The sequence below is a fragment of the Schistocerca piceifrons genome, unplaced genomic scaffold, assembly GCF_021461385.2.
Source record: "Schistocerca piceifrons isolate TAMUIC-IGC-003096 unplaced genomic scaffold, iqSchPice1.1 HiC_scaffold_1684, whole genome shotgun sequence".
Classification (NCBI taxonomy): Eukaryota; Metazoa; Arthropoda; class Insecta; order Orthoptera; family Acrididae; genus Schistocerca; species Schistocerca piceifrons.
The window spans coordinates 350497-375585 of NW_025727550.1; the positions used below are offsets into that span (position 1 = coordinate 350497).

General features: G+C 53.7%; 55 non-coding genes across 55 annotated transcripts; 36 read left to right on the forward strand and 19 right to left on the reverse strand.

Annotated features, from left to right (window-relative positions):
- Positions 1 to 118: 118 nt before the first annotated feature.
- Trnar-acg lies at positions 119 to 191 on the reverse strand. The gene has a single exon. It is a non-coding gene; the product is annotated as a tRNA-Arg (tRNA).
- Positions 192 to 631: 440 nt separating this feature from the next.
- On the forward strand, positions 632 to 723 carry Trnai-uau. Its single transcript is given in 2 exon segments — positions 632 to 669; positions 688 to 723. It is a non-coding gene; the product is annotated as a tRNA-Ile (tRNA).
- Positions 724 to 834: 111 nt separating this feature from the next.
- Trnad-guc lies at positions 835 to 906 on the forward strand. The gene has a single exon. It is a non-coding gene; the product is annotated as a tRNA-Asp (tRNA).
- A 582-nt stretch (positions 907 to 1488) lies between these two features.
- Positions 1489 to 1561, reverse strand: Trnar-acg. Its single transcript has one exon. It is a non-coding gene; the product is annotated as a tRNA-Arg (tRNA).
- A 440-nt stretch (positions 1562 to 2001) lies between these two features.
- On the forward strand, positions 2002 to 2093 carry Trnai-uau. The gene is given in 2 exon segments: positions 2002 to 2039; positions 2058 to 2093. It is a non-coding gene; the product is annotated as a tRNA-Ile (tRNA).
- A 111-nt stretch (positions 2094 to 2204) lies between these two features.
- Positions 2205 to 2276, forward strand: Trnad-guc. The gene has a single exon. It is a non-coding gene; the product is annotated as a tRNA-Asp (tRNA).
- Positions 2277 to 2858: 582 nt separating this feature from the next.
- Trnar-acg lies at positions 2859 to 2931 on the reverse strand. Its single transcript has one exon. It is a non-coding gene; the product is annotated as a tRNA-Arg (tRNA).
- A 440-nt stretch (positions 2932 to 3371) lies between these two features.
- Trnai-uau lies at positions 3372 to 3463 on the forward strand. The gene is given in 2 exon segments: positions 3372 to 3409; positions 3428 to 3463. It is a non-coding gene; the product is annotated as a tRNA-Ile (tRNA).
- A 111-nt stretch (positions 3464 to 3574) lies between these two features.
- On the forward strand, positions 3575 to 3646 carry Trnad-guc. The gene has a single exon. It is a non-coding gene; the product is annotated as a tRNA-Asp (tRNA).
- Positions 3647 to 4228: 582 nt separating this feature from the next.
- Trnar-acg lies at positions 4229 to 4301 on the reverse strand. The gene has a single exon. It is a non-coding gene; the product is annotated as a tRNA-Arg (tRNA).
- Positions 4302 to 4741: 440 nt separating this feature from the next.
- Trnai-uau lies at positions 4742 to 4833 on the forward strand. Its single transcript is given in 2 exon segments — positions 4742 to 4779; positions 4798 to 4833. It is a non-coding gene; the product is annotated as a tRNA-Ile (tRNA).
- Positions 4834 to 4944: 111 nt separating this feature from the next.
- Trnad-guc lies at positions 4945 to 5016 on the forward strand. The gene has a single exon. It is a non-coding gene; the product is annotated as a tRNA-Asp (tRNA).
- A 582-nt stretch (positions 5017 to 5598) lies between these two features.
- Trnar-acg lies at positions 5599 to 5671 on the reverse strand. Its single transcript has one exon. It is a non-coding gene; the product is annotated as a tRNA-Arg (tRNA).
- Positions 5672 to 6111: 440 nt separating this feature from the next.
- Trnai-uau lies at positions 6112 to 6203 on the forward strand. Its single transcript is given in 2 exon segments — positions 6112 to 6149; positions 6168 to 6203. It is a non-coding gene; the product is annotated as a tRNA-Ile (tRNA).
- Positions 6204 to 6314: 111 nt separating this feature from the next.
- Trnad-guc lies at positions 6315 to 6386 on the forward strand. The gene has a single exon. It is a non-coding gene; the product is annotated as a tRNA-Asp (tRNA).
- Positions 6387 to 6968: 582 nt separating this feature from the next.
- Positions 6969 to 7041, reverse strand: Trnar-acg. The gene has a single exon. It is a non-coding gene; the product is annotated as a tRNA-Arg (tRNA).
- A 440-nt stretch (positions 7042 to 7481) lies between these two features.
- Trnai-uau lies at positions 7482 to 7573 on the forward strand. Its single transcript is given in 2 exon segments — positions 7482 to 7519; positions 7538 to 7573. It is a non-coding gene; the product is annotated as a tRNA-Ile (tRNA).
- Positions 7574 to 7684: 111 nt separating this feature from the next.
- On the forward strand, positions 7685 to 7756 carry Trnad-guc. Its single transcript has one exon. It is a non-coding gene; the product is annotated as a tRNA-Asp (tRNA).
- Positions 7757 to 8338: 582 nt separating this feature from the next.
- On the reverse strand, positions 8339 to 8411 carry Trnar-acg. Its single transcript has one exon. It is a non-coding gene; the product is annotated as a tRNA-Arg (tRNA).
- A 440-nt stretch (positions 8412 to 8851) lies between these two features.
- Trnai-uau lies at positions 8852 to 8943 on the forward strand. Its single transcript is given in 2 exon segments — positions 8852 to 8889; positions 8908 to 8943. It is a non-coding gene; the product is annotated as a tRNA-Ile (tRNA).
- A 111-nt stretch (positions 8944 to 9054) lies between these two features.
- On the forward strand, positions 9055 to 9126 carry Trnad-guc. Its single transcript has one exon. It is a non-coding gene; the product is annotated as a tRNA-Asp (tRNA).
- A 582-nt stretch (positions 9127 to 9708) lies between these two features.
- On the reverse strand, positions 9709 to 9781 carry Trnar-acg. The gene has a single exon. It is a non-coding gene; the product is annotated as a tRNA-Arg (tRNA).
- A 440-nt stretch (positions 9782 to 10221) lies between these two features.
- Trnai-uau lies at positions 10222 to 10313 on the forward strand. The gene is given in 2 exon segments: positions 10222 to 10259; positions 10278 to 10313. It is a non-coding gene; the product is annotated as a tRNA-Ile (tRNA).
- A 111-nt stretch (positions 10314 to 10424) lies between these two features.
- On the forward strand, positions 10425 to 10496 carry Trnad-guc. The gene has a single exon. It is a non-coding gene; the product is annotated as a tRNA-Asp (tRNA).
- A 582-nt stretch (positions 10497 to 11078) lies between these two features.
- Trnar-acg lies at positions 11079 to 11151 on the reverse strand. The gene has a single exon. It is a non-coding gene; the product is annotated as a tRNA-Arg (tRNA).
- A 441-nt stretch (positions 11152 to 11592) lies between these two features.
- Positions 11593 to 11684, forward strand: Trnai-uau. The gene is given in 2 exon segments: positions 11593 to 11630; positions 11649 to 11684. It is a non-coding gene; the product is annotated as a tRNA-Ile (tRNA).
- A 111-nt stretch (positions 11685 to 11795) lies between these two features.
- Trnad-guc lies at positions 11796 to 11867 on the forward strand. Its single transcript has one exon. It is a non-coding gene; the product is annotated as a tRNA-Asp (tRNA).
- Positions 11868 to 12449: 582 nt separating this feature from the next.
- On the reverse strand, positions 12450 to 12522 carry Trnar-acg. The gene has a single exon. It is a non-coding gene; the product is annotated as a tRNA-Arg (tRNA).
- A 441-nt stretch (positions 12523 to 12963) lies between these two features.
- Trnai-uau lies at positions 12964 to 13055 on the forward strand. Its single transcript is given in 2 exon segments — positions 12964 to 13001; positions 13020 to 13055. It is a non-coding gene; the product is annotated as a tRNA-Ile (tRNA).
- Positions 13056 to 13166: 111 nt separating this feature from the next.
- On the forward strand, positions 13167 to 13238 carry Trnad-guc. Its single transcript has one exon. It is a non-coding gene; the product is annotated as a tRNA-Asp (tRNA).
- Positions 13239 to 13820: 582 nt separating this feature from the next.
- On the reverse strand, positions 13821 to 13893 carry Trnar-acg. The gene has a single exon. It is a non-coding gene; the product is annotated as a tRNA-Arg (tRNA).
- Positions 13894 to 14334: 441 nt separating this feature from the next.
- Positions 14335 to 14426, forward strand: Trnai-uau. The gene is given in 2 exon segments: positions 14335 to 14372; positions 14391 to 14426. It is a non-coding gene; the product is annotated as a tRNA-Ile (tRNA).
- A 111-nt stretch (positions 14427 to 14537) lies between these two features.
- Positions 14538 to 14609, forward strand: Trnad-guc. Its single transcript has one exon. It is a non-coding gene; the product is annotated as a tRNA-Asp (tRNA).
- Positions 14610 to 15191: 582 nt separating this feature from the next.
- Positions 15192 to 15264, reverse strand: Trnar-acg. The gene has a single exon. It is a non-coding gene; the product is annotated as a tRNA-Arg (tRNA).
- Positions 15265 to 15705: 441 nt separating this feature from the next.
- Positions 15706 to 15797, forward strand: Trnai-uau. Its single transcript is given in 2 exon segments — positions 15706 to 15743; positions 15762 to 15797. It is a non-coding gene; the product is annotated as a tRNA-Ile (tRNA).
- Positions 15798 to 15908: 111 nt separating this feature from the next.
- Trnad-guc lies at positions 15909 to 15980 on the forward strand. The gene has a single exon. It is a non-coding gene; the product is annotated as a tRNA-Asp (tRNA).
- A 582-nt stretch (positions 15981 to 16562) lies between these two features.
- Positions 16563 to 16635, reverse strand: Trnar-acg. Its single transcript has one exon. It is a non-coding gene; the product is annotated as a tRNA-Arg (tRNA).
- Positions 16636 to 17076: 441 nt separating this feature from the next.
- On the forward strand, positions 17077 to 17168 carry Trnai-uau. The gene is given in 2 exon segments: positions 17077 to 17114; positions 17133 to 17168. It is a non-coding gene; the product is annotated as a tRNA-Ile (tRNA).
- Positions 17169 to 17279: 111 nt separating this feature from the next.
- Positions 17280 to 17351, forward strand: Trnad-guc. The gene has a single exon. It is a non-coding gene; the product is annotated as a tRNA-Asp (tRNA).
- A 582-nt stretch (positions 17352 to 17933) lies between these two features.
- On the reverse strand, positions 17934 to 18006 carry Trnar-acg. The gene has a single exon. It is a non-coding gene; the product is annotated as a tRNA-Arg (tRNA).
- Positions 18007 to 18447: 441 nt separating this feature from the next.
- On the forward strand, positions 18448 to 18539 carry Trnai-uau. The gene is given in 2 exon segments: positions 18448 to 18485; positions 18504 to 18539. It is a non-coding gene; the product is annotated as a tRNA-Ile (tRNA).
- A 111-nt stretch (positions 18540 to 18650) lies between these two features.
- Positions 18651 to 18722, forward strand: Trnad-guc. Its single transcript has one exon. It is a non-coding gene; the product is annotated as a tRNA-Asp (tRNA).
- Positions 18723 to 19304: 582 nt separating this feature from the next.
- On the reverse strand, positions 19305 to 19377 carry Trnar-acg. The gene has a single exon. It is a non-coding gene; the product is annotated as a tRNA-Arg (tRNA).
- Positions 19378 to 19818: 441 nt separating this feature from the next.
- Trnai-uau lies at positions 19819 to 19910 on the forward strand. The gene is given in 2 exon segments: positions 19819 to 19856; positions 19875 to 19910. It is a non-coding gene; the product is annotated as a tRNA-Ile (tRNA).
- Positions 19911 to 20021: 111 nt separating this feature from the next.
- Positions 20022 to 20093, forward strand: Trnad-guc. Its single transcript has one exon. It is a non-coding gene; the product is annotated as a tRNA-Asp (tRNA).
- A 582-nt stretch (positions 20094 to 20675) lies between these two features.
- Trnar-acg lies at positions 20676 to 20748 on the reverse strand. Its single transcript has one exon. It is a non-coding gene; the product is annotated as a tRNA-Arg (tRNA).
- A 441-nt stretch (positions 20749 to 21189) lies between these two features.
- On the forward strand, positions 21190 to 21281 carry Trnai-uau. The gene is given in 2 exon segments: positions 21190 to 21227; positions 21246 to 21281. It is a non-coding gene; the product is annotated as a tRNA-Ile (tRNA).
- Positions 21282 to 21392: 111 nt separating this feature from the next.
- Trnad-guc lies at positions 21393 to 21464 on the forward strand. The gene has a single exon. It is a non-coding gene; the product is annotated as a tRNA-Asp (tRNA).
- A 582-nt stretch (positions 21465 to 22046) lies between these two features.
- On the reverse strand, positions 22047 to 22119 carry Trnar-acg. Its single transcript has one exon. It is a non-coding gene; the product is annotated as a tRNA-Arg (tRNA).
- Positions 22120 to 22560: 441 nt separating this feature from the next.
- Trnai-uau lies at positions 22561 to 22652 on the forward strand. The gene is given in 2 exon segments: positions 22561 to 22598; positions 22617 to 22652. It is a non-coding gene; the product is annotated as a tRNA-Ile (tRNA).
- A 111-nt stretch (positions 22653 to 22763) lies between these two features.
- Trnad-guc lies at positions 22764 to 22835 on the forward strand. The gene has a single exon. It is a non-coding gene; the product is annotated as a tRNA-Asp (tRNA).
- Positions 22836 to 23417: 582 nt separating this feature from the next.
- Trnar-acg lies at positions 23418 to 23490 on the reverse strand. The gene has a single exon. It is a non-coding gene; the product is annotated as a tRNA-Arg (tRNA).
- Positions 23491 to 23931: 441 nt separating this feature from the next.
- Positions 23932 to 24023, forward strand: Trnai-uau. Its single transcript is given in 2 exon segments — positions 23932 to 23969; positions 23988 to 24023. It is a non-coding gene; the product is annotated as a tRNA-Ile (tRNA).
- A 111-nt stretch (positions 24024 to 24134) lies between these two features.
- Positions 24135 to 24206, forward strand: Trnad-guc. Its single transcript has one exon. It is a non-coding gene; the product is annotated as a tRNA-Asp (tRNA).
- Positions 24207 to 24788: 582 nt separating this feature from the next.
- Trnar-acg lies at positions 24789 to 24861 on the reverse strand. The gene has a single exon. It is a non-coding gene; the product is annotated as a tRNA-Arg (tRNA).
- Positions 24862 to 25089: the final 228 nt, after the last annotated feature.

The window sequence follows — 25089 nt, forward strand, 5'->3', positions numbered from 1 at the left end:
ATTTACCACGATCGTCTCGAGATGCAGCTGCGAGATGCTCAGGATTGACATTGCACTGCACGCAGGTGGAAACATTCGAACGCACAGCCTAGCTACGCGCCCGCAACTAACAAAATGCCGACCCTGCCAGGATTCGAACCTGGAATCTTCTGATCCGTAGTCAGACGCGTTATCCGTTGCGCCACAGGGCCACTGTTCGCGTTTCGTAATAAGAGGCTGCTACACATCGCGGAGCAACGCGTTCTCGGTGGCTCGTCAACTGCGTGTCGTCCACTGACAACGGCGGCGCGGCCACTCCGGTCTTCCGCACTCTGCAGGGAGCTGCCAAGGAAGGCATCTCCCCTCTAGCTGCTCGGCCATGTTGCGCCTGCATAGCTTAGAGCTTGCCACACATCTGCCCTCGCCGTTGGACAGGTAGCAGATGGCAAGGCGCGCGTTTTCTGCAATTTTTCGGTGATGACAAGCGGCTGATATGCTTGTAAGTGTAGCATATGAAACAAGAATCGTATGAAGCATCCGTAGACAGGTGCTAAAGTCGCAGTATGGCCGCAGGTGACGGTCGTATGAGGGTCTGTTGCCACAACAGGTTGGCAGCAAAGCGAATACCGCTAACTGAAAGCACCCTGCTGTAGCCCCAGTGGCGCAATTGGTTAGCGCACGGTACTTATAAGGCAGTAGCCGTGAGCAATGCCGGGGTTGTGAGTTCGAGCCTCACCTGGGGCATACTTTTATTTCGTAGCAGCTGACTCTGAAAGCATCGGGACGCTAGATTTGAGATGTATCACCTACTTGAGAATCATAAGTGAGCGTGCATTGTAGGTACGGATTGCGTATTCCTCGGTAGTATAGTGGTTAGTATCCCCGCCTGTCACGCGGGAGACCGGGGTTCGATTCCCCGCTGGGGAGGTGCGACTTTTATATCGCAAAAGTTGCACGTGTGGCCCGAAAGGACATTAACGTTGTGATCGAGAAATGTAGTTGCTGCAGAATCGTAAGAAAGTCTGCGTCTTAGGAAGTGTTTCTCGTATTCTTCACACCACGTCGTCGTCGTTTCAGAACTTACAGGGTTTGCTGTTGACGCTGAATCATCGCACCCCAGGCTTAGTGAACGAGCTCGAAGCACCCAAGAAAAAGAATAATTTTAGCAGAGCGTGGTTTCGATCCACGGACCTCTGGGTTATGGGCCCAGCACGCTTCCACTGCGCCACTCTGCTGCGTGGAGGTGTTCGCCCTCTGCGGTGCGTGACATGGGACACTTGGAAAAGCGTTGTCTGCGTCGCGTACCGATTAATTAACTGTGTGACATCTCTCAGCTTGACTTGTCTCGACTTTGCTCGACTGACGCTACGCTGACGCTTGCACGAAGCGATATTTACCACGATCGTCTCGAGATGCAGCTGCGAGATGCTCAGGATTGACATTGCACTGCACGCAGGTGGAAACATTCGAACGCACTGCCTAGCTACGCGCCCGCAACTAACAAAATGCCGACCCTGCCAGGATTCGAACCTGGAATCTTCTGATCCGTAGTCAGACGCGTTATCCGTTGCGCCACAGGGCCACTGTTCGCGTTTCGTAATAAGAGGCTGCTACACATCGCGGAGCAACGCGTTCTCGGTGGCTCGTCAACTGCGTGTCGTCCACTGACAACGGCGGCGCGGCCACTCCGGTCTTCCGCACTCTGCAGGGAGCTGCCAAGGAAGGCATCTCCCCTCTAGCTGCTCGGCCATGTTGCGCCTGCATAGCTTAGAGCTTGCCACACATCTGCCCTCGCCGTTGGACAGGTAGCAGATGGCAAGGCGCGCGTTTTCTGCAATTTTTCGGTGATGACAAGCGGCTGATATGCTTGTAAGTGTAGCATATGAAACAAGAATCGTATGAAGCATCCGTAGACAGGTGCTAAAGTCGCAGTATGGCCGCAGGTGACGGTCGTATGAGGGTCTGTTGCCACAACAGGTTGGCAGCAAAGCGAATACCGCTAACTGAAAGCACCCTGCTGTAGCCCCAGTGGCGCAATTGGTTAGCGCACGGTACTTATAAGGCAGTAGCCGTGAGCAATGCCGGGGTTGTGAGTTCGAGCCTCACCTGGGGCATACTTTTATTTCGTAGCAGCTGACTCTGAAAGCATCGGGACGCTAGATTTGAGATGTATCACCTACTTGAGAATCATAAGTGAGCGTGCATTGTAGGTACGGATTGCGTATTCCTCGGTAGTATAGTGGTTAGTATCCCCGCCTGTCACGCGGGAGACCGGGGTTCGATTCCCCGCTGGGGAGGTGCGACTTTTATATCGCAAAAGTTGCACGTGTGGCCCGAAAGGACATTAACGTTGTGATCGAGAAATGTAGTTGCTGCAGAATCGTAAGAAAGTCTGCGTCTTAGGAAGTGTTTCTCGTATTCTTCACACCACGTCGTCGTCGTTTCAGAACTTACAGGGTTTGCTGTTGACGCTGAATCATCGCACCCGAGGCTTAGTGAACGAGCTCGAAGCACCCAAGAAAAAGAATAATTTTAGCAGAGCGTGGTTTCGATCCACGGACCTCTGGGTTATGGGCCCAGCACGCTTCCACTGCGCCACTCTGCTGCGTGGAGGTGTTCGCCCTCTGCGGTGCGTGACATGGGACACTTGGAAAAGCGTTGTCTGCGTCGCGTACCGATTAATTAACTGTGTGACATCTCTCAGCTTGACTTGTCTCGACTTTGCTCGACTGACGCTACGCTGACGCTTGCACGAAGCGATATTTACCACGATCGTCTCGAGATGCAGCTGCGAGATGCTCAGGATTGACATTGCACTGCACGCAGGTGGAAACATTCGAACGCACTGCCTAGCTACGCGCCCGCAACCAACAAAATGCCGACCCTGCCAGGATTCGAACCTGGAATCTTCTGATCCGTAGTCAGACGCGTTATCCGTTGCGCCACAGGGCCACTGTTCGCGTTTCGTAATAAGAGGCTGCTACACATCGCGGAGCAACGCGTTCTCGGTGGCTCGTCAACTGCGTGTCGTCCACTGACAACGGCGGCGCGGCCACTCCGGTCTTCCGCACTCTGCAGGGAGCTGCCAAGGAAGGCATCTCCCCTCTAGCTGCTCGGCCATGTTGCGCCTGCATAGCTTAGAGCTTGCCACACATCTGCCCTCGCCGTTGGACAGGTAGCAGATGGCAAGGCGCGCGTTTTCTGCAATTTTTCGGTGATGACAAGCGGCTGATATGCTTGTAAGTGTAGCATATGAAACAAGAATCGTATGAAGCATCCGTAGACAGGTGCTAAAGTCGCAGTATGGCCGCAGGTGACGGTCGTATGAGGGTCTGTTGCCACAACAGGTTGGCAGCAAAGCGAATACCGCTAACTGAAAGCACCCTGCTGTAGCCCCAGTGGCGCAATTGGTTAGCGCACGGTACTTATAAGGCAGTAGCCGTGAGCAATGCCGGGGTTGTGAGTTCGAGCCTCACCTGGGGCATACTTTTATTTCGTAGCAGCTGACTCTGAAAGCATCGGGACGCTAGATTTGAGATGTATCACCTACTTGAGAATCATAAGTGAGCGTGCATTGTAGGTACCGATTGCGTATTCCTCGGTAGTATAGTGGTTAGTATCCCCGCCTGTCACGCGGGAGACCGGGGTTCGATTCCCCGCTGGGGAGGTGCGACTTTTATATCGCAAAAGTTGCACGTGTGGCCCGAAAGGACATTAACGTTGTGATCGAGAAATGTAGTTGCTGCAGAATCGTAAGAAAGTCTGCGTCTTAGGAAGTGTTTCTCGTATTCTTCACACCACGTCGTCGTCGTTTCAGAACTTACAGGGTTTGCTGTTGACGCTGAATCATCGCACCCGAGGCTTAGTGAACGAGCTCGAAGCACCCAAGAAAAAGAATAATTTTAGCAGAGCGTGGTTTCGATCCACGGACCTCAGGGTTATGGGCCCAGCACGCTTCCACTGCGCCACTCTGCTGCGTGGAGGTGTTCGCCCTCTGCGGTGCGTGACATGGGACACTTGGAAAAGCGTTGTCTGCGTCGCGTACCGATTAATTAACTGTGTGACATCTCTCAGCTTGACTTGTCTCGACTTTGCTCGACTGACGCTACGCTGACGCTTGCACGAAGCGATATTTACCACGATCGTCTCGAGATGCAGCTGCGAGATGCTCAGGATTGACATTGCACTGCACGCAGGTGGAAACATTCGAACGCACAGCCTAGCTACGCGCCCGCAACTAACAAAATGCCGACCCTGCCAGGATTCGAACCTGGAATCTTCTGATCCGTAGTCAGACGCGTTATCCGTTGCGCCACAGGGCCACTGTTCGCGTTTCGTAATAAGAGGCTGCTACACATCGCGGAGCAACGCGTTCTCGGTGGCTCGTCAACTGCGTGTCGTCCACTGACAACGGCGGCGCGGCCACTCCGGTCTTCCGCACTCTGCAGGGAGCTGCCAAGGAAGGCATCTCCCCTCTAGCTGCTCGGCCATGTTGCGCCTGCATAGCTTAGAGCTTGCCACACATCTGCCCTCGCCGTTGGACAGGTAGCAGATGGCAAGGCGCGCGTTTTCTGCAATTTTTCGGTGATGACAAGCGGCTGATATGCTTGTAAGTGTAGCATATGAAACAAGAATCGTATGAAGCATCCGTAGACAGGTGCTAAAGTCGCAGTATGGCCGCAGGTGACGGTCGTATGAGGGTCTGTTGCCACAACAGGTTGGCAGCAAAGCGAATACCGCTAACTGAAAGCACCCTGCTGTAGCCCCAGTGGCGCAATTGGTTAGCGCACGGTACTTATAAGGCAGTAGCCGTGAGCAATGCCGGGGTTGTGAGTTCGAGCCTCACCTGGGGCATACTTTTATTTCGTAGCAGCTGACTCTGAAAGCATCGGGACGCTAGATTTGAGATGTATCACCTACTTGAGAATCATAAGTGAGCGTGCATTGTAGGTACGGATTGCGTATTCCTCGGTAGTATAGTGGTTAGTATCCCCGCCTGTCACGCGGGAGACCGGGGTTCGATTCCCCGCTGGGGAGGTGCGACTTTTATATCGCAAAAGTTGCACGTGTGGCCCGAAAGGACATTAACGTTGTGATCGAGAAATGTAGTTGCTGCAGAATCGTAAGAAAGTCTGCGTCTTAGGAAGTGTTTCTCGTATTCTTCACACCACGTCGTCGTCGTTTCAGAACTTACAGGGTTTGCTGTTGACGCTGAATCATCGCACCCGAGGCTTAGTGAACGAGCTCGAAGCACCCAAGAAAAAGAATAATTTTAGCAGAGCGTGGTTTCGATCCACGGACCTCTGGGTTATGGGCCCAGCACGCTTCCACTGCGCCACTCTGCTGCGTGGAGGTGTTCGCCCTCTGCGGTGCGTGACATGGGACACTTGGAAAAGCGTTGTCTGCGTCGCGTACCGATTAATTAACTGTGTGACGTCTCTCAGCTTGACTTGTCTCGACTTTGCTCGACTGACGCTACGCTGACGCTTGCACGAAGCGATATTTACCACGATCGTCTCGAGATGCAGCTGCGAGATGCTCAGGATTGACATTGCACTGCACGCAGGTGGAAACATTCGAACGCACTGCCTAGCTACGCGCCCGCAACTAACAAAATGCCGACCCTGCCAGGATTCGAACCTGGAATCTTCTGATCCGTAGTCAGACGCGTTATCCGTTGCGCCACAGGGCCACTGTTCGCGTTTCGTAATAAGAGGCTGCTACACATCGCGGAGCAACGCGTTCTCGGTGGCTCGTCAACTGCGTGTCGTCCACTGACAACGGCGGCGCGGCCACTCCGGTCTTCCGCACTCTGCAGGGAGCTGCCAAGGAAGGCATCTCCCCTCTAGCTGCTCGGCCATGTTGCGCCTGCATAGCTTAGAGCTTGCCACACATCTGCCCTCGCCGTTGGACAGGTAGCAGATGGCAAGGCGCGCGTTTTCTGCAATTTTTCGGTGATGACAAGCGGCTGATATGCTTGTAAGTGTAGCATATGAAACAAGAATCGTATGAAGCATCCGTAGACAGGTGCTAAAGTCGCAGTATGGCCGCAGGTGACGGTCGTATGAGGGTCTGTTGCCACAACAGGTTGGCAGCAAAGCGAATACCGCTAACTGAAAGCACCCTGCTGTAGCCCCAGTGGCGCAATTGGTTAGCGCACGGTACTTATAAGGCAGTAGCCGTGAGCAATGCCGGGGTTGTGAGTTCGAGCCTCACCTGGGGCATACTTTTATTTCGTAGCAGCTGACTCTGAAAGCATCGGGACGCTAGATTTGAGATGTATCACCTACTTGAGAATCATAAGTGAGCGTGCATTGTAGGTACCGATTGCGTATTCCTCGGTAGTATAGTGGTTAGTATCCCCGCCTGTCACGCGGGAGACCGGGGTTCGATTCCCCGCTGGGGAGGTGCGACTTTTATATCGCAAAAGTTGCACGTGTGGCCCGAAAGGACATTAACGTTGTGATCGAGAAATGTAGTTGCTGCAGAATCGTAAGAAAGTCTGCGTCTTAGGAAGTGTTTCTCGTATTCTTCACACCACGTCGTCGTCGTTTCAGAACTTACAGGGTTTGCTGTTGACGCTGAATCATCGCACCCGAGGCTTAGTGAACGAGCTCGAAGCACCCAAGAAAAAGAATAATTTTAGCAGAGCGTGGTTTCGATCCACGGACCTCTGGGTTATGGGCCCAGCACGCTTCCACTGCGCCACTCTGCTGCGTGGAGGTGTTCGCCCTCTGCGGTGCGTGACATGGGACACTTGGAAAAGCGTTGTCTGCGTCGCGTACCGATTAATTAACTGTGTGACATCTCTCAGCTTGACTTGTCTCGACTTTGCTCGACTGACGCTACGCTGACGCTTGCACGAAGCGATATTTACCACGATCGTCTCGAGATGCAGCTGCGAGATGCTCAGGATTGACATTGCACTGCACGCAGGTGGAAACATTCGAACGCACTGCCTAGCTACGCGCCCGCAACCAACAAAATGCCGACCCTGCCAGGATTCGAACCTGGAATCTTCTGATCCGTAGTCAGACGCGTTATCCGTTGCGCCACAGGGCCACTGTTCGCGTTTCGTAATAAGAGGCTGCTACACATCGCGGAGCAACGCGTTCTCGGTGGCTCGTCAACTGCGTGTCGTCCACTGACAACGGCGGCGCGGCCACTCCGGTCTTCCGCACTCTGCAGGGAGCTGCCAAGGAAGGCATCTCCCCTCTAGCTGCTCGGCCATGTTGCGCCTGCATAGCTTAGAGCTTGCCACACATCTGCCCTCGCCGTTGGACAGGTAGCAGATGGCAAGGCGCGCGTTTTCTGCAATTTTTCGGTGATGACAAGCGGCTGATATGCTTGTAAGTGTAGCATATGAAACAAGAATCGTATGAAGCATCCGTAGACAGGTGCTAAAGTCGCAGTATGGCCGCAGGTGACGGTCGTATGAGGGTCTGTTGCCACAACAGGTTGGCAGCAAAGCGAATACCGCTAACTGAAAGCACCCTGCTGTAGCCCCAGTGGCGCAATTGGTTAGCGCACGGTACTTATAAGGCAGTAGCCGTGAGCAATGCCGGGGTTGTGAGTTCGAGCCTCACCTGGGGCATACTTTTATTTCGTAGCAGCTGACTCTGAAAGCATCGGGACGCTAGATTTGAGATGTATCACCTACTTGAGAATCATAAGTGAGCGTGCATTGTAGCTACCGATTGCGTATTCCTCGGTAGTATAGTGGTTAGTATCCCCGCCTGTCACGCGGGAGACCGGGGTTCGATTCCCCGCCGGGGAGGTGCGATTTTTATATCGCAAAAGGTGCACGTGTGGCCCGAAAGGACATTAACGTTGTGATCGAGAAATGTAGTTGCTGCAGAATCGTAAGAAAGTCTGCGTCTTAGGAAGTGTTTCTCGTATTCTTCACACCACGTCGTCGTCGTTTCAGAACTTACAGGGTTTGCTGTTGACGCTGAATCATCGCACCCGAGGCTTAGTGAACGAGCTCGAAGCACCCAAGAAAAAGAATAATTTTAGCAGAGCGTGGTTTCGATCCACGGACCTCTGGGTTATGGGCCCAGCACGCTTCCACTGCGCCACTCTGCTGCGTGGAGGTGTTCGCCCTCTGCGGTGCGTGACATGGGACACTTGGAAAAGCGTTGTCTGCGTCGCGTACCGATTAATTAACTGTGTGACATCTCTCAGCTTGACTTGTCTCGACTTTGCTCGACTGACGCTACACTGACGCTTGCACGAAGCGATATTTACCACGATCGTCTCGAGATGCAGCTGCGAGATGCTCAGGATTGACATTGCACTGCACGCAGGTGGAAACATTCGAACGCACTGCCTAGCTACGCGCCCGCAACTAACAAAATGCCGACCCTGCCAGGATTCGAACCTGGAATCTTCTGATCCGTAGTCAGACGCGTTATCCGTTGCGCCACAGGGCCACTGTTCGCGTTTCGTAATAAGAGGCTGCTACACATCGCGGAGCAACGCGTTCTCGGTGGCTCGTCAACTGCGTGTCGTCCACTGACAACGGCGGCGCGGCCACTCCGGTCTTCCGCACTCTGCAGGGAGCTGCCAAGGAAGGCATCTCCCCTCTAGCTGCTCGGCCATGTTGCGCCTGCATAGCTTAGAGCTTGCCACACATCTGCCCTCGCCGTTGGACAGGTAGCAGATGGCAAGGCGCGCGTTTTCTGCAATTTTTCGGTGATGACAAGCGGCTGATATGCTTGTAAGTGTAGCATATGAAACAAGAATCGTATGAAGCATCCGTAGACAGGTGCTAAAGTCGCAGTATGGCCGCAGGTGACGGTCGTATGAGGGTCTGTTGCCACAACAGGTTGGCAGCAAAGCGAATACCGCTAACTGAAAGCACCCTGCTGTAGCCCCAGTGGCGCAATTGGTTAGCGCACGGTACTTATAAGGCAGTAGCCGTGAGCAATGCCGGGGTTGTGAGTTCGAGCCTCACCTGGGGCATACTTTTATTTCGTAGCAGCTGACTCTGAAAGCATCGGGACGCTAGATTTGAGATGTATCACCTACTTGAGAATCATAAGTGAGCGTGCATTGTAGGTACCGATTGCGTATTCCTCGGTAGTATAGTGGTTAGTATCCCCGCCTGTCACGCGGGAGACCGGGGTTCGATTCCCCGCTGGGGAGGTGCGACTTTTATATCGCAAAAGTTGCACGTGTGGCCCGAAAGGACATTAACGTTGTGATCGAGAAATGTAGTTGCTGCAGAATCGTAAGAAAGTCTGCGTCTTAGGAAGTGTTTCTCGTATTCTTCACACCACGTCGTCGTCGTTTCAGAACTTACAGGGTTTGCTGTTGACGCTGAATCATCGCACCCGAGGCTTAGTGAACGAGCTCGAAGCACCCAAGAAAAAGAATAATTTTAGCAGAGCGTGGTTTCGATCCACGGACCTCTGGGTTATGGGCCCAGCACGCTTCCACTGCGCCACTCTGCTGCGTGGAGGTGTTCGCCCTCTGCGGTGCGTGACATGGGACACTTGGAAAAGCGTTGTCTGCGTCGCGTACCGATTAATTAACTGTGTGACATCTCTCAGCTTGACTTGTCTCGACTTTGCTCGACTGACGCTACGCTGACGCTTGCACGAAGCGATATTTACCACGATCGTCTCGAGATGCAGCTGCGAGATGCTCAGGATTGACATTGCACTGCACGCAGGTGGAAACATTCGAACGCACTGCCTAGCTACGCGCCCGCAACCAACAAAATGCCGACCCTGCCAGGATTCGAACCTGGAATCTTCTGATCCGTAGTCAGACGCGTTATCCGTTGCGCCACAGGGCCACTGTTCGCGTTTCGTAATAAGAGGCTGCTACACATCGCGGAGCAACGCGTTCTCGGTGGCTCGTCAACTGCGTGTCGTCCACTGACAACGGCGGCGCGGCCACTCCGGTCTTCCGCACTCTGCAGGGAGCTGCCAAGGAAGGCATCTCCCCTCTAGCTGCTCGGCCATGTTGCGCCTGCATAGCTTAGAGCTTGCCACACATCTGCCCTCGCCGTTGGACAGGTAGCAGATGGCAAGGCGCGCGTTTTCTGCAATTTTTCGGTGATGACAAGCGGCTGATATGCTTGTAAGTGTAGCATATGAAACAAGAATCGTATGAAGCATCCGTAGACAGGTGCTAAAGTCGCAGTATGGCCGCAGGTGACGGTCGTATGAGGGTCTGTTGCCACAACAGGTTGGCAGCAAAGCGAATACCGCTAACTGAAAGCACCCTGCTGTAGCCCCAGTGGCGCAATTGGTTAGCGCACGGTACTTATAAGGCAGTAGCCGTGAGCAATGCCGGGGTTGTGAGTTCGAGCCTCACCTGGGGCATACTTTTATTTCGTAGCAGCTGACTCTGAAAGCATCGGGACGCTAGATTTGAGATGTATCACCTACTTGAGAATCATAAGTGAGCGTGCATTGTAGCTACCGATTGCGTATTCCTCGGTAGTATAGTGGTTAGTATCCCCGCCTGTCACGCGGGAGACCGGGGTTCGATTCCCCGCCGGGGAGGTGCGATTTTTATATCGCAAAAGGTGCACGTGTGGCCCGAAAGGACATTAACGTTGTGATCGAGAAATGTAGTTGCTGCAGAATCGTAAGAAAGTCTGCGTCTTAGGAAGTGTTTCTCGTATTCTTCACACCACGTCGTCGTCGTTTCAGAACTTACAGGGTTTGCTGTTGACGCTGAATCATCGCACCCGAGGCTTAGTGAACGAGCTCGAAGCACCCAAGAAAAAGAATAATTTTAGCAGAGCGTGGTTTCGATCCACGGACCTCTGGGTTATGGGCCCAGCACGCTTCCACTGCGCCACTCTGCTGCGTGGAGGTGTTCGCCCTCTGCGGTGCGTGACATGGGACACTTGGAAAAGCGTTGTCTGCGTCGCGTACCGATTAATTAACTGTGTGACATCTCTCAGCTTGACTTGTCTCGACTTTGCTCGACTGACGCTACACTGACGCTTGCACGAAGCGATATTTACCACGATCGTCTCGAGATGCAGCTGCGAGATGCTCAGGATTGACATTGCACTGCACGCAGGTGGAAACATTCGAACGCACTGCCTAGCTACGCGCCCGCAACTAACAAAATGCCGACCCTGCCAGGATTCGAACCTGGAATCTTCTGATCCGTAGTCAGACGCGTTATCCGTTGCGCCACAGGGCCACTGTTCGCGTTTCGTAATGAGAGGCGGGTACACATCGCGGAGCAACGTGTTCGCGGTGGCTCGCCAACTGCGTGTCGTCCACTGACAACGGCGGCGCGGCCACTCCGGTCTTCCGCACTCTGCAGGGAGCTGCCAAGGAAGGCATCTCTCCTCTAGCTGGTCGGCCATGGTGCGCCTGCATAGCTTAGAGCTTGCCACACATCTGCCCTCGCCGTTGGACAGGTAGCAGACGGCAAGGCGCGCGTTTTCTGCAATTTTTCGGTGATGACAAGCGGCTGATATGCTTGTAAGTGTAGCATATGAAACAAGAATCGTATGAAGCATCCGTAGACGGGTGCTAAAGTCGCAGTATGGCCGCAGGTGACGGTCGTATGATGGATCTGTAGCCACAACAGGTTGGCAGCAAAGCGAATACCGCTAACTGAAAGCACCCTGCTGTAGCCCCAGTGGCGCAATTGGTTAGCGCACGGTACTTATAAGGCAGTAGCCGTGAGCAATGCCGGGGTTGTGAGTTCGAGCCTCACCTGGGGCATACTTTTATTTCGTAGCAGCTGACTCTGAAAGCATCGGGACGCTAGATTTGAGATGTATCACCTACTTGAGAATCATAAGTGAGCGTGCATTGTAGGTACCGATTGCGTATTCCTCGGTAGTATAGTGGTTAGTATCCCCGCCTGTCACGCGGGAGACCGGGGTTCGATTCCCCGCCGGGGAGGTGCGATTTTTATATCGCAAAAGTTGCACGTGTGGCCCGAAAGGACATTAACGTTGTGATCGAGAAATGTAGTTGCTGCAGAATCGTAAGAAAGTCTGCGTCTTAGGAAGTGTTTCTCGTATTCTTCACACCACGTCGTCGTCGTTTCAGAACTTACAGGGTTTGCTGTTGACGCTGAATCATCGCACCCGAGGCTTAGTGAACGAGCTCGAAGCACCCAAGAAAAAGAATAATTTTAGCAGAGCGTGGTTTCGATCCACGGACCTCTGGGTTATGGGCCCAGCACGCTTCCACTGCGCCACTCTGCTGCGTGGAGGTGTTCGCCCTCTGCGGTGCGTGACATGGGACACTTGGAAAAGCGTTGTCTGCGTCGCGTACCGATTAATTAACTGTGTGACATCTCTCAGCTTGACTTGTCTCGACTTTGCTCGACTGACGCTACGCTGACGCTTGCACGAAGCGATATTTACCACGATCGTCTCGAGATGCAGCTGCGAGATGCTCAGGATTGACATTGCACTGCACGCAGGTGGAAACATTCGAACGCACTGCCTAGCTACGCGCCCGCAACTAACAAAATGCCGACCCAGCCAGGATTCGAACCTGGAATCTTCTGATCCGTAGTCAGACGCGTTATCCGTTGCGCCACAGGGCCACTGTTCGCGTTTCGTAATGAGAGGCGGGTACACATCGCGGAGCAACGTGTTCTCGGTGGCTCGCCAACTGCATGTCGTCCACTGACAACGGCGGCGCGGCCACTCCGGTCTTCCGCACTCTGCAGGGAGCTGCCAAGGAAGGCATCTCTCCTCTAGCTGCTCGGCCATGGTGCGCCTGCATAGCTTAGAGCTTGCCACACATCTGCCCTCGCCGTTGGACAGGTAGCAGACGGCAAGGCGCGCGTTTTCTGCAATTTTTCGGTGATGACAAGCGGCTGATATGCTTGTAAGTGTAGCATATGAAACAAGAATCGTATGAAGCATCCGTAGACGGGTGCTAAAGTCGCAGTATGGCCGCAGGTGACGGTCGTATGATGGATCTGTAGCCACAACAGGTTGGCAGCAAACCGAATACCGCTAACTGAAAGCACCCTGCTGTAGCCCCAGTGGCGCAATTGGTTAGCGCACGGTACTTATAAGGCAGTAGCCGTGAGCAATGCCGGGGTTGTGAGTTCGAGCCTCACCTGGGGCATACTTTTATTTCGTAGCAGCTGACTCTGAAAGCATCGGGACGCTAGATTTGAGATGTATCACCTACTTGAGAATCATAAGTGAGCGTGCATTGTAGGTACCGATTGCGTATTCCTCGGTAGTATAGTGGTTAGTATCCCCGCCTGTCACGCGGGAGACCGGGGTTCGATTCCCCGCCGGGGAGGTGCGATTTTTATATCGCAAAAGTTGCACGTGTGGCCCGAAAGGACATTAACGTTGTGATCGAGAAATGTAGTTGCTGCAGAATCGTAAGAAAGTCTGCGTCTTAGGAAGTGTTTCTCGTATTCTTCACACCACGTCGTCGTCGTTTCAGAACTTACAGGGTTTGCTGTTGACGTTGAATCATCGCACCCGAGGCTTAGTGAACGTGCTCGAAGCACCCAAGAAAAAGAATAATTTTAGCAGAGCGTGGTTTCGATCCACGGACCTCTGGGTTATGGGCCCAGCACGCTTCCACTGCGCCACTCTGCTGCGTGGAGGTGTTCGCCCTCTGCGGTGCGTGACATGGGACACTTGGAAAAGCGTTGTCTGCGTCGCGTACCGATTAATTAACTGTGTGACATCTCTCAGCTTGACTTGTCTCGACTTTGCTCGACTGACGCTACGCTGACGCTTGCACGAAGCGATATTTACCACGATCGTCTCGAGATGCAGCTGCGAGATGCTCAGGATTGACATTGCACTGCACGCAGGTGGAAACATTCGAACGCACTGCCTAGCTACGCGCCCGCAACTAACAAAATGCCGACCCTGCCAGGATTCGAACCTGGAATCTTCTGATCCGTAGTCAGACGCGTTATCCGTTGCGCCACAGGGCCACTGTTCGCGTTTCGTAATGAGAGGCGGGTACACATCGCGGAGCAACGTGTTCGCGGTGGCTCGCCAACTGCGTGTCGTCCACTGACAACGGCGGCGCAGCCACTCCGGTCTTCCGCACTCTGCAGGGAGCTGCCAAGGAAGGCATCTCTCCTCTAGCTGGTCGGCCATGGTGCGCCTGCATAGCTTAGAGCTTGCCACACATCTGCCCTCGCCGTTGGACAGGTAGCAGACGGCAAGGCGCGCGTTTTCTGCAATTTTTCGGTGATGACAAGCGGCTGATATGCTTGTAAGTGTAGCATATGAAACAAGAATCGTATGAAGCATCCGTAGACGGGTGCTAAAGTCGCAGTATGGCCGCAGGTGACGGTCGTATGATGGATCTGTAGCCACAACAGGTTGGCAGCAAAGCGAATACCGCTAACTGAAAGCACCCTGCTGTAGCCCCAGTGGCGCAATTGGTTAGCGCACGGTACTTATAAGGCAGTAGCCGTGAGCAATGCCGGGGTTGTGAGTTCGAGCCTCACCTGGGGCATACTTTTATTTCGTAGCAGCTGACTCTGAAAGCATCGGGACGCTAGATTTGAGATGTATCACCTACTTGAGAATCATAAGTGAGCGTGCATTGTAGGTACCGATTGCGTATTCCTCGGTAGTATAGTGGTTAGTATCCCCGCCTGTCACGCGGGAGACCGGGGTTCGATTCCCCGCCGGGGAGGTGCGATTTTTATATCGCAAAAGTTGCACGTGTGGCCCGAAAGGACATTAACGTTGTGATCGAGAAATGTAGTTGCTGCAGAATCGTAAGAAAGTCTGCGTCTTAGGAAGTGTTTCTCGTATTCTTCACACCACGTCGTCGTCGTTTCAGAACTTACAGGGTTTGCTGTTGACGCTGAATCATCGCACCCGAGGCTTAGTGAACGAGCTCGAAGCACCCAAGAAAAAGAATAATTTTAGCAGAGCGTGGTTTCGATCCACGGACCTCTGGGTTATGGGCCCAGCACGCTTCCACTGCGCCACTCTGCTGCGTGGAGGTGTTCGCCCTCTGCGGTGCGTGACATGGGACACTTGGAAAAGCGTTGTCTGCGTCGCGTACCGATTAATTAACTGTGTGACATCTCTCAGCTTGACTTGTCTCGACTTTGCTCGACTGACGCTACGCTGACGCTTGCACGAAGCGATATTTACCACGATCGTCTCGAGATGCAGCTGCGAGATGCTCAGGATTGACATTGCACTGCACGCAGGTGGAAACATTCGAACGCACTGCCTAGCTACGCGCCCGCAACTAACAAAATGCCGACCCTGCCAGGATTCGAACCTGGAATCTTCTGATCCGTAGTCAGACGCGTTATCCGTTGCGCCACAGGGCCACTGTTCGCGTTTCGTAATGAGAGGCGGGTACACATCGCGGAGCAACGTGTTCGCGGTGGCTCGCTAACTGCGTGTCGTCCACTGACAACGGCGGCGCGGCCACTCCGGTCTTCCGCACTCTGCAGGGAGCTGCCAAGGAAGGCATCTCTCCTCTAGCTGGTCGGCCATGGTGCGCCTGCATAGCTTAGAGCTTGCCACACATCTGCCCTCGCCGTTGGACAGGTAGCAGACGGCAAGGCGCGCGTTTTCTGCAATTTTTCGGTGATGACAAGCGGCTGATATGCTTGTAAGTGTAGCATATGAAACAAGAATCGTATGAAGCATCCGTAGACGGGTGCTAAAGTCGCAGTATGGCCGCAGGTGACGGTCGTATGATGGATCTGTAGCCACAACAGGTTGGCAGCAAAGCGAATACCGCTAACTGAAAGCACCCTGCTGTAGCCCCAGTTGCGCAATTGGTTAGCGCACGGTACTTATAAGGCAGTAGCCGTGAGCAATGCCGGGGTTGTGAGTTCGAGCCTCACCTGGGGCATACTTTTATTTCGTAGCAGCTGACTCTGAAAGCATCGGGACGCTAGATTTGAGATGTATCACCTACTTGAGAATCATAAGTGAGCGTGCATTGTAGGTACCGATTGCGTATTCCTCGGTAGTATAGTGGTTAGTATCCCCGCCTGTCACGCGGGAGACCGGGGTTCGATTCCCCGCCGGGGAGGTGCGATTTTTATATCGCAAAAGTTGCACGTGTGGCCCGAAAGGACATTAACGTTGTGATCGAGAAATGTAGTTGCTGCAGAATCGTAAGAAAGTCTGCGTCTTAGGAAGTGTTTCTCGTATTCTTCACACCACGTCGTCGTCGTTTCAGAACTTACAGGGTTTGCTGTTGACGCTGAATCATCGCACCCGAGGCTTAGTGAACGAGCTCGAAGCACCCAAGAAAAAGAATAATTTTAGCAGAGCGTGGTTTCGATCCACGGACCTCTGGGTTATGGGCCCAGCACGCTTCCACTGCGCCACTCTGCTGCGTGGAGGTGTTCGCCCTCTGCGGTGCGTGACATGGGACACTTGGAAAAGCGTTGTCTGCGTCGCGTACCGATTAATTAACTGTGTGACATCTCTCAGCTTGACTTGTCTCGACTTTGCTCGACTGACGCTACGCTGACGCTTGCACGAAGCGATATTTACCACGATCGTCTCGAGATGCAGCTGCGAGATGCTCAGGATTGACATTGCACTGCACGCAGGTGGAAACATTCGAACGCACTGCCTAGCTACGCGCCCGCAACTAACAAAATGCCGACCCTGCCAGGATTCGAACCTGGAATCTTCTGATCCGTAGTCAGACGCGTTATCCGTTGCGCCACAGGGCCACTGTTCGCGTTTCGTAATGAGAGGCGGGTACACATCGCGGAGCAACGTGTTCGCGGTGGCTCGCCAACTGCGTGTCGTCCACTGACAACGGCGGCGCGGCCACTCCGGTCTTCCGCACTCTGCAGGGAGCTGCCAAGGAAGGCATCTCCCCTCTAGCTGCTCGGCCATGGTGCGCCTGCATAGCGTAGAGCTTGCCACACATCTGCCCTCGCCGTTGGACAGGTAGCAGACGGCAAGGCGCGCGTTTTCTGCAATTTTTCGGTGATGACAAGCGGCTGATATGCTTGTAAGTGTAGCATATGAAACAAGAATCGTATGAAGCATCCGTAGACGGGTGCTAAAGTCGCAGTATGGCCGCAGGTGACGGTCGTATGATGGATCTGTAGCCACAACAGGTTGGCAGCAAAGCGAATACCGCTAACTGAAAGCACCCTGCTGTAGCCCCAGTGGCGCAATTGGTTAGCGCACGGTACTTATAAGGCAGTAGCCGTGAGCAATGCCGGGGTTGTGAGTTCGAGCCTCACCTGGGGCATACTTTTATTTCGTAGCAGCTGACTCTGAAAGCATCGGGACGCTAGATTTGAGATGTATCACCTACTTGAGAATCATAAGTGAGCGTGCATTGTAGGTACCGATTGCGTATTCCTCGGTAGTATAGTGGTTAGTATCCCCGCCTGTCACGCGGGAGACCGGGGTTCGATTCCCCGCCGGGGAGGTGCGATTTTTATATCGCAAAAGTTGCACGTGTGGCCCGAAAGGACATTAACGTTGTGATCGAGAAATGTAGTTGCTGCAGAATCGTAAGAAAGTCTGCGTCTTAGGAAGTGTTTCTCGTATTCTTCACACCACGTCGTCGTCGTTTCAGAACTTACAGGGTTTGCTGTTGACGCTGAATCATCGCACCCGAGGCTTAGTGAACGAGCTCGAAGCACCCAAGAAAAAGAATAATTTTAGCAGAGCGTGGTTTCGATCCACGGACCTCTGGGTTATGGGCCCAGCACGCTTCCACTGCGCCACTCTGCTGCGTGGAGGTGTTCGCCCTCTGCGGTGCGTGACATGGGACACTTGGAAAAGCGTTGTCTGCGTCGCGTACCGATTAATTAACTGTGTGACATCTCTCAGCTTGACTTGTCTCGACTTTGCTCGACTGACGCTACGCTGACGCTTGCACGAAGCGATATTTACCACGATCGTCTCGAGATGCAGCTGCGAGATGCTCAGGATTGACATTGCACTGCACGCAGGTGGAAACATTCGAACGCACTGCCTAGCTACGCGCCCGCAACTAACAAAATGCCGACCCTGCCAGGATTCGAACCTGGAATCTTCTGATCCGTAGTCAGACGCGTTATCCGTTGCGCCACAGGGCCACTGTTCGCGTTTCGTAATGAGAGGCGGGTACACATCGCGGAGCAACGTGTTCGCGGTGGCTCGCCAACTGCGTGTCGTCCACTGACAACGGCGGCGCGGCCACTCCGGTCTTCCGCACTCTGCAGGGAGCTGCCAAGGAAGGCATCTCTCCTCTAGCTGGTCGGCCATGGTGCGCCTGCATAGCTTAGAGCTTGCCACACATCTGCCCTCGCCGTTGGACAGGTAGCAGACGGCAAGGCGCGCGTTTTCTGCAATTTTTCGGTGATGACAAGCGGCTGATATGCTTGTAAGTGTAGCATATGAAACAAGAATCGTATGAAGCATCCGTAGACGGGTGCTAAAGTCGCAGTATGGCCGCAGGTGACGGTCGTATGATGGATCTGTAGCCACAACAGGTTGGCAGCAAAGCGAATACCGCTAACTGAAAGCACCCTGCTGTAGCCCCAGTGGCGCAATTGGTTAGCGCACGGTACTTATAAGGCAGTAGCCGTGAGCAATGCCGGGGTTGTGAGTTCGAGCCTCACCTGGGGCATACTTTTATTTCGTAGCAGCTGACTCTGAAAGCATCGGGACGCTAGATTTGAGATGTATCACCTACTTGAGAATCATAAGTGAGCGTGCATTGTAGGTACCGATTGCGTATTCCTCGGTAGTATAGTGGTTAGTATCCCCGCCTGTCACGCGGGAGACCGGGGTTCGATTCCCCGCCGGGGAGGTGCGATTTTTATATCGCAAAAGTTGCACGTGTGGCCCGAAAGGACATTAACGTTGTGATCGAGAAATGTAGTTGCTGCAGAATCGTAAGAAAGTCTGCGTCTTAGGAAGTGTTTCTCGTATTCTTCACACCACGTCGTCGTCGTTTCAGAACTTACAGGGTTTGCTGTTGACGCTGAATCATCGCACCCGAGGCTTAGTGAACGAGCTCGAAGCACCCAAGAAAAAGAATAATTTTAGCAGAGCGTGGTTTCGATCCACGGACCTCTGGGTTATGGGCCCAGCACGCTTCCACTGCGCCACTCTGCTGCGTGGAGGTGTTCGCCCTCTGCGGTGCGTGACATGGGACACTTGGAAAAGCGTTGTCTGCGTCGCGTACCGATTAATTAACTGTGTGACATCTCTCAGCTTGACTTGTCTCGACTTTGCTCGACTGACGCTACGCTGACGCTTGCACGAAGCGATATTTACCACGATCGTCTCGAGATGCAGCTGCGAGATGCTCAGGATTGACATTGCACTGCACGCAGGTGGAAACATTCGAACGCACTGCCTAGCTACGCGCCCGCAACTAACAAAATGCCGACCCTGCCAGGATTCGAACCTGGAATCTTCTGATCCGTAGTCAGACGCGTTATCCGTTGCGCCACAGGGCCACTGTTCGCGTTTCGTAATGAGAGGCGGGTACACATCGCGGAGCAACGTGTTCGCGGTGGCTCGCCAACTGCGTGTCGTCCACTGACAACGGCGGCGCGGCCACTCCGGTCTTCCGCACTCTGCAGGGAGCTGCCAAGGAAGGCATCTCCCCTCTAGCTGCTCGGCCATGGTGCGCCTGCATAGCGTAGAGCTTGCCACACATCTGCCCTCGCCGTTGGACAGGTAGCAGACGGCAAGGCGCGCGTTTTCTGCAATTTTTCGGTGATGACAAGCGGCTGATATGCTTGTAAGTGTAGCATATGAAACAAGAATCGTATGAAGCATCCGTAGACGGGTGCTAAAGTCGCAGTATGGCCGCAGGTGACGGTCGTATGATGGATCTGTAGCCACAACAGGTTGGCAGCAAAGCGAATACCGCTAACTGAAAGCACCCTGCTGTAGCCCCAGTGGCGCAATTGGTTAGCGCACGGTACTTATAAGGCAGTAGCCGTGAGCAATGCCGGGGTTGTGAGTTCGAGCCTCACCTGGGGCATACTTTTATTTCGTAGCAGCTGACTCTGAAAGCATCGGGACGCTAGATTTGAGATGTATCACCTACTTGAGAATCATAAGTGAGCGTGCATTGTAGGTACCGATTGCGTATTCCTCGGTAGTATAGTGGTTAGTATCCCCGCCTGTCACGCGGGAGACCGGGGTTCGATTCCCCGCCGGGGAGGTGCGATTTTTATATCGCAAAAGTTGCACGTGTGGCCCGAAAGGACATTAACGTTGTGATCGAGAAATGTAGTTGCTGCAGAATCGTAAGAAAGTCTGCGTCTTAGGAAGTGTTTCTCGTATTCTTCACACCACGTCGTCGTCGTTTCAGAACTTACAGGGTTTGCTGTTGACGCTGAATCATCGCACCCGAGGCTTAGTGAACGAGCTCGAAGCACCCAAGAAAAAGAATAATTTTAGCAGAGCGTGGTTTCGATCCACGGACCTCTGGGTTATGGGCCCAGCACGCTTCCACTGCGCCACTCTGCTGCGTGGAGGTGTTCGCCCTCTGCGGTGCGTGACATGGGACACTTGGAAAAGCGTTGTCTGCGTCGCGTACCGATTAATTAACTGTGTGACATCTCTCAGCTTGACTTGTCTCGACTTTGCTCGACTGACGCTACGCTGACGCTTGCACGAAGCGATATTTACCACGATCGTCTCGAGATGCAGCTGCGAGATGCTCAGGATTGACATTGCACTGCACGCAGGTGGAAACATTCGAACGCACTGCCTAGCTACGCGCCCGCAACTAACAAAATGCCGACCCTGCCAGGATTCGAACCTGGAATCTTCTGATCCGTAGTCAGACGCGTTATCCGTTGCGCCACAGGGCCACTGTTCGCGTTTCGTAATGAGAGGCGGGTACACATCGCGGAGCAACGTGTTCGCGGTGGCTCGCCAACTGCGTGTCGTCCACTGACAACGGCGGCGCGGCCACTCCGGTCTTCCGCACTCTGCAGGGAGCTGCCAAGGAAGGCATCTCTCCTCTAGCTGGTCGGCCATGGTGCGCCTGCATAGCTTAGAGCTTGCCACACATCTGCCCTCGCCGTTGGACAGGTAGCAGACGGCAAGGCGCGCGTTTTCTGCAATTTTTCGGTGATGACAAGCGGCTGATATGCTTGTAAGTGTAGCATATGAAACAAGAATCGTATGAAGCATCCGTAGACGGGTGCTAAAGTCGCAGTATGGCCGCAGGTGACGGTCGTATGATGGATCTGTAGCCACAACAGGTTGGCAGCAAAGCGAATACCGCTAACTGAAAGCACCCTGCTGTAGCCCCAGTGGCGCAATTGGTTAGCGCACGGTACTTATAAGGCAGTAGCCGTGAGCAATGCCGGGGTTGTGAGTTCGAGCCTCACCTGGGGCATACTTTTATTTCGTAGCAGCTGACTCTGAAAGCATCGGGACGCTAGATTTGAGATGTATCACCTACTTGAGAATCATAAGTGAGCGTGCATTGTAGGTACGGATTGCGTATTCCTCGGTAGTATAGTGGTTAGTATCCCCGCCTGTCACGCGGGAGACCGGGGTTCGATTCCCCGCCGGGGAGGTGCGATTTTTATATCGCAAAAGTTGCACGTGTGGCCCGAAAGGACATTAACGTTGTGATCGAGAAATGTAGTTGCTGCAGAATCGTAAGAAAGTCTGCGTCTTAGGAAGTGTTTCTCGTATTCTTCACACCACGTCGTCGTCGTTTCAGAACTTACAGGGTTTGCTGTTGACGCTGAATCATCGCACCCGAGGCTTAGTGAACGAGCTCGAAGCACCCAAGAAAAAGAATAATTTTAGCAGAGCGTGGTTTCGATCCACGGACCTCTGGGTTATGGGCCCAGCACGCTTCCACTGCGCCACTCTGCTGCGTGGAGGTGTTCGCCCTCTGCGGTGCGTGACATGGGACACTTGGAAAAGCGTTGTCTGCGTCGCGTACCGATTAATTAACTGTGTGACATCTCTCAGCTTGACTTGTCTCGACTTTGCTCGACTGACGCTACGCTGACGCTTGCACGAAGCGATATTTACCACGATCGTCTCGAGATGCAGCTGCGAGATGCTCAGGATTGACATTGCACTGCACGCAGGTGGAAACATTCGAACGCACTGCCTAGCTACGCGCCCGCAACTAACAAAATGCCGACCCTGCCAGGATTCGAACCTGGAATCTTCTGATCCGTAGTCAGACGCGTTATCCGTTGCGCCACAGGGCCACTGTTCGCGTTTCGTAATGAGAGGCGGGTACACATCGCGGAGCAACGTGTTCGCGGTGGCTCGCCAACTGCGTGTCGTCCACTGACAACGGCGGCGCGGCCACTCCGGTCTTCCGCACTCTGCAGGGAGCTGCCAAGGAAGGCATCTCCCCTCTAGCTGCTCGGCCATGGTGCGCCTGCATAGCGTAGAGCTTGCCACACATCTGCCCTCGCCGTTGGACAGGTAGCAGACGGCAAGGCGCGCGTTTTCTGCAATTTTTCGGTGATGACAAGCGGCTGATATGCTTGTAAGTGTAGCATATGAAACAAGAATCGTATGAAGCATCCGTAGACGGGTGCTAAAGTCGCAGTATGGCCGCAGGTGACGGTCGTATGATGGATCTGTAGCCACAACAGGTTGGCAGCAAAGCGAATACCGCTAACTGAAAGCACCCTGCTGTAGCCCCAGTGGCGCAATTGGTTAGCGCACGGTACTTATAAGGCAGTAGCCGTGAGCAATGCCGGGGTTGTGAGTTCGAGCCTCACCTGGGGCATACTTTTATTTCGTAGCAGCTGACTCTGAAAGCATCGGGACGCTAGATTTGAGATGTATCACCTACTTGAGAATCATAAGTGAGCGTGCATTGTAGGTACCGATTGCGTATTCCTCGGTAGTATAGTGGTTAGTATCCCCGCCTGTCACGCGGGAGACCGGGGTTCGATTCCCCGCCGGGGAGGTGCGATTTTTATATCGCAAAAGTTGCACGTGTGGCCCGAAAGGACATTAACGTTGTGATCGAGAAATGTAGTTGCTGCAGAATCGTAAGAAAGTCTGCGTCTTAGGAAGTGTTTCTCGTATTCTTCACACCACGTCGTCGTCGTTTCAGAACTTACAGGGTTTGCTGTTGACGCTGAATCATCGCACCCGAGGCTTAGTGAACGAGCTCGAAGCACCCAAGAAAAAGAATAATTTTAGCAGAGCGTGGTTTCGATCCACGGACCTCTGGGTTATGGGCCCAGCACGCTTCCACTGCGCCACTCTGCTGCGTGGAGGTGTTCGCCCTCTGCGGTGCGTGACATGGGACACTTGGAAAAGCGTTGTCTGCGTCGCGTACCGATTAATTAACTGTGTGACATCTCTCAGCTTGACTTGTCTCGACTTTGCTCGACTGACGCTACGCTGACGCTTGCACGAAGCGATATTTACCACGATCGTCTCGAGATGCAGCTGCGAGATGCTCAGGATTGACATTGCACTGCACGCAGGTGGAAACATTCGAACGCACTGCCTAGCTACGCGCCCGCAACTAACAAAATGCCGACCCTGCCAGGATTCGAACCTGGAATCTTCTGATCCGTAGTCAGACGCGTTATCCGTTGCGCCACAGGGCCACTGTTCGCGTTTCGTAATGAGAGGCGGGTACACATCGCGGAGCAACGTGTTCGCGGTGGCTCGCCAACTGCGTGTCGTCCACTGACAACGGCGGCGCAGCCACTCCGGTCTTCCGCACTCTGCAGGGAGCTGCCAAGGAAGGCATCTCTCCTCTAGCTGGTCGGCCATGGTGCGCCTGCATAGCTTAGAGCTTGCCACACATCTGCCCTCGCCGTTGGACAGGTAGCAGACGGCAAGGCGCGCGTTTTCTGCAATTTTTCGGTGATGACAAGCGGCTGATATGCTTGTAAGTGTAGCATATGAAACAAGAATCGTATGAAGCATCCGTAGACGGGTGCTAAAGTCGCAGTATGGCCGCAGGTGACGGTCGTATGATGGATCTGTAGCCACAACAGGTTGGCAGCAAAGCGAATACCGCTAACTGAAAGCACCCTGCTGTAGCCCCAGTGGCGCAATTGGTTAGCGCACGGTACTTATAAGGCAGTAGCCGTGAGCAATGCCGGGGTTGTGAGTTCGAGCCTCACCTGGGGCATACTTTTATTTCGTAGCAGCTGACTCTGAAAGCATCGGGACGCTAGATTTGAGATGTATCACCTACTTGAGAATCATAAGTGAGCGTGCATTGTAGGTACCGATTGCGTATTCCTCGGTAGTATAGTGGTTAGTATCCCCGCCTGTCACGCGGGAGACCGGGGTTCGATTCCCCGCCGGGGAGGTGCGATTTTTATATCGCAAAAGTTGCACGTGTGGCCCGAAAGGACATTAACGTTGTGATCGAGAAATGTAGTTGCTGCAGAATCGTAAGAAAGTCTGCGTCTTAGGAAGTGTTTCTCGTATTCTTCACACCACGTCGTCGTCGTTTCAGAACTTACAGGGTTTGCTGTTGACGCTGAATCATCGCACCCGAGGCTTAGTGAACGAGCTCGAAGCACCCAAGAAAAAGAATAATTTTAGCAGAGCGTGGTTTCGATCCACGGACCTCTGGGTTATGGGCCCAGCACGCTTCCACTGCGCCACTCTGCTGCGTGGAGGTGTTCGCCCTCTGCGGTGCGTGACATGGGACACTTGGAAAAGCGTTGTCTGCGTCGCGTACCGATTAATTAACTGTGTGACATCTCTCAGCTTGACTTGTCTCGACTTTGCTCGACTGACGCTACGCTGACGCTTGCACGAAGCGATATTTACCACGATCGTCTCGAGATGCAGCTGCGAGATGCTCAGGATTGACATTGCACTGCACGCAGGTGGAAACATTCGAACGCACTGCCTAGCTACGCGCCCGCAACTAACAAAATGCCGACCCTGCCAGGATTCGAACCTGGAATCTTCTGATCCGTAGTCAGACGCGTTATCCGTTGCGCCACAGGGCCACTGTTCGCGTTTCGTAATGAGAGGCGGGTACACATCGCGGAGCAACGTGTTCGCGGTGGCTCGCCAACTGCGTGTCGTCCACTGACAACGGCGGCGCAGCCACTCCGGTCTTCCGCACTCTGCAGGGAGCTGCCAAGGAAGGCATCTCTCCTCTAGCTGGTCGGCCATGGTGCGCCTGCATAGCTTAGAGCTTGCCACACATCTGCCCTCGCTGTTGGACAGGTAGC